Genomic DNA, 4,133 nt, shown 5'->3' with positions numbered 1-4,133 from the left:
GTACCCACCGGCGGCAAGGACATATGAGCGGACATGCAGTGACCCCGTGACCGTGATAGTTGTCTGAGTCATTACGCATGTTTTTGAATATTTCAGCATGTTATACTTTTATTTATTTTCAGTGGTTGAAAGTATTACTCATTTTATTTAACAATTTTCAGTGCATGCAAACTTTATTTATTTTGCTTATGACAGTATTTTATTAAATGTTTGACTCAGATATTTAATTTATTAAAGGTTGCATTTTTATTTAATTTATTTATTTTAAATCTATTTATTCTGTGCATATATGTATGGGCATGTATGTACATATTTTTATTTAGTAAGTAAATAAAAAAAAATTCCGCATATTTATTTATAATTAGAGAGCTAGGGTCGTTTCAGTTGGTATCAGAGCACGGTCCTTGGAGGGGTCATTACTGCTATGCGAGCTCAGAAATCCACGCTATCGGTCTGTAAGTTTTAAGTGTTTATAGCATGATTTACTTTTAAGAATTTAAGTTAGCATTAATGTTAAAACACTTAGTTATGCATGGCGATTTACGTAAAGAAATATGTGGTGGTGCAGAATGCCTCCCAGACCGATGAACAGACGTGGAGAATCTACACCTACACCTCCACCTCCACCTCCACCTCCGCAGAACCCACTTGCAGCATTGGAGCAGGCCAATGCTACTTTGATGGCAGGGGTTACTGCTCTGTTAGAGCAGCAGGCTTCACGTCCTAGAATGTCCCATGAGGAGGACGTAGCTGAGCGGTTCCAGAAGAAGGGGCCGAAGGAGTTCATTGGTACCACCGATCCTTTGGTGGCTGAGGGGTGGATTCGTTCTTTGGAGTCCATCTTTGCATATATGGGGATCACAGATGCGGACAGGGTGAACTGTGCGACGTATATGTTGAGGGGAGACGCAGCTCTTTGGTGGGAGGGTGCTGCCAGGGGAGTACACCTCCCTACACTGTCTTGGGCGGAGTTCAGACGTGTCTTCTACGCCAAGTATTTCACGGAGGATGTGAGGAGTCGCATGATCCGGGAGTTTATAAGTCTCCGGCAGGGGGACAGGTCAGTGGTTGAGTATGTGAGCCAGTTCGAGAGGGGCTGTCATTTTGTGCCTCTGATTGCAGACAGTCCACCGGAGAAGATGAGGCAGTTTGTGGAGGGACTGAGAGCGGATATCAAGCACGACGTACGTATGATGGACGTCGCAACATATGAGGCGGCAGTTAGTAGAGCACTGAGGTCAGAGGAGGGTAGGAGAGAGATGCAGCGAGAGCAGCAGGGGAAGAGACAGATTCAGTCGGGGTATCAGTGCCTATCTTCGAAGTCTCCTGCGAAGAAGCAGTTTACTGGGCCGGCTAAGGGCCCGAATCCGCAGCAGAGGCCGCAGCAGTAGAGGCCGCAGCAGCAGAGGGGCGGGGCCCCTAATGCTATAGGTTTTCCTACTTTCCCGAAGTGTCAGAAGATGCATTCGGGACCTTGTCTGTTGGGAGCAGGAGTTTGTTACCACTGCAGGGAGCCAGGGCATCAGATAGCTAACTGCCCGAGGAAGAAGAACACGGCTGGTAGAGTGTTCGTCATGCAGGCAGAGGAGGCAGACCCAGACACCTCCTTGATCACCGGTATATCTTATCCCTAGTATTTTTATAATTTTTCCTTTGGTTAAGAATCTCGTTTTCTTGCGAAATTGTTGTTATTTGGGTTATCTATCTGCATGTTAGAATAAGAAGCATGTTTTACTTGTGATTAGAATTAAGGGTTATTACTGTCTCGTTGGGGGAAAGTTTAGTAGTGACATGAAGTTGTTGGGAATTTTCTGCGTGCAGGGAGAATTCTAGTCGGGGGCAACTCCACGTTTGCGTTGCTAGATTCTGGGGCTACGCATTCGTTTATCTCCCTGGAGTTTATCAGGCGGATAGGCATCACACCTGAGATTATTGACAGTGGGTATGATGTTACTATGCCATCAGAGCAGATTATTTCTACCTCGAAGGTCATTCGAGAACTGGAGTTGGAGCTTCAGGGACACTCCATTCGAGCAGATGTGGTGGTTTTGCCATTGAGTGGTTTTGATTTGATTTTGGGTATGGACTGGTTGACAGTCAATGGAGCTTCGATTGACTTTCGTCGGAGATCAGTGTCAGTGAAACGATCAGAAGGCGACCCGTTTACTTTCCATGCATCTCAGAGCAGTGATTTTTCTCAGGTGATATCTCTTATTCATGCGAGGAAGTTGTTGAGACGGGGTTGCCAGGGGTTTCTAGCAAGTATTGTCACGGCCACAAAATCACCTAGCAGATCATTATCAGAGATAGAGGTGGTTCGTGACTTTCTGGACGTCTTTCCGGAGGATGTTGCAGGAATTCCACCAGTGAGAGATGTGGAATTCAGCATCGACTTAGTGCCAGACACCGTGCCTATCTCTAAGACACCATACAGACTTGATCCTACCGAGATGAAAGAGTTGAAGGAGCAGATACAGGAATTATTAGAGAAAGGCTTTGTTCGTCCTAGTTTTTCTCCATGGGGAGCTCCAGTGTTATTTGTGAAGAAGAAGGATGGCAGTATGAGACTGTGCATCGATTATCGAGAGCTCAATAGGGTCACAGTGAAGAATAAGTACCCGCTGCCGAGGATAGAGGACTTATTTGATCAGTTGCAGGGAGCTTCGGTGTTCTCCAAGATCGACCTGCGATCTGGTTACCATCAGCTGCGAGTTAGAGAGGCAGATGTGTCCAAGACTTCTTTCCGGACACGTTATGGGCATTACGAGTTCTTGGTGATGCCATTTGGGTTGACCAATGCTCCAGCGGTTTTCATGGATCTCATGAACCGGGTATTTCAGCCGTATCTTGATCAGTTCATCATAGTCTTCATTGATGATATCTTGATCTACTCTAGGAGCGTTGAGGAGCATAGGCAGCATCTACAGACAGCCTTGCAGACTTTGAGGGAGCATCGTTTGTATGCCAAGTTCAGCAAGTGCGAGTTTTGGCTCGAGCAGGTGGCATTTCTTGGCCACATTATTTCGAGAGATGGGATTGCAGTGGATCAGTCGAAGGTTGAGGCAGTGCAGAAATGGGGCATTCCGAAGAATGCTTCAGAGATTCGCAGTTTTTTGGGTTTGGCAGGATACTATAGGAAGTTCATCAAGGGTTTTTCCTCTATTGCAGTACCCTTGACTTCCTTAACCAAGAAGAACGCGAAGTTTATTTGGAGTTCAGACTGTCAGAGGAGCTTCGATCAGCTGAAGGAAGCACTCACTACTGCACCAGTTTTAGCGATGACAGTACCACACGAGGAGTTAGTGGTGTACACCGACGCGTCTAAGCTAGGTTTAGGCGCAGTACTTATGCAGTGTGGTAAGGTTATTGCTTATGAATCGAGGCAGTTGAAGATTCATGAGCAGAACTACCCGACACATGACTTGGAATTAGCGGCAGTGGTTTTTGCTTTGAAAATCTGGATGCACTATCTGTATGGCTAGAAGTGCAAGATTTTCACTGATCATAAGAGCCTCAAGTACTTCTTCACTCAGAAGGAGTTGAACATGAGGCAACGGATTTGGTTGGAGTTGGTGAAGGATTAAGACTGTGACATTAGCTACCATCCAGGTAAAGCTAATGTAGTGGCCGATGCTTTGAGTTGGAAGTCGTCAGTGGTATCATGTTTGTCCGTGCAGATACCACTGCAGAGTGAGATTCAGAGGTTTGATTTGGAGTTTTACTCGAGTGGTCATGCACCGAGCTTGTCAGTGTTGACGGTGCAGCCAGTTCTGCGAGATCGGATCAGCGATGGACAGTCTACTGATAAGGAGTTGCAGCGATGGAGACAGAGAGATGAGGCCAAGGGTAATCTTCTGTATACAGTTGTGGATGGCATTGTTCAGTACCGTGGTATGATGTGGGTATCGAACGTCGATCAGTTGAGAGCTGAGATCTTAGCAGAGGCTCACACATCTCCGTACTCCATTCACCCCGGAAGTACGAAGATGTATCGAGATTTGCAGTTATTGTATTGGTGGCCCGGGATGAAGAGAGACATCGGGAAAGTTGTGTCAGAGTGCTTGACTTGTCAGCAGGTCAAGGCAGAGCATCAGCGTCCAGCAGGACTTCTTAGACCTCTTCCTATTGCGGAA

Source organism: Henckelia pumila, chromosome 1 (assembly GCF_033568475.1).
Source record: "Henckelia pumila isolate YLH828 chromosome 1, ASM3356847v2, whole genome shotgun sequence".
Lineage (NCBI taxonomy): Eukaryota > Viridiplantae > Streptophyta > Magnoliopsida > Lamiales > Gesneriaceae > Henckelia > Henckelia pumila.
Note: the sequence above shows the minus strand (reverse complement) of the source record.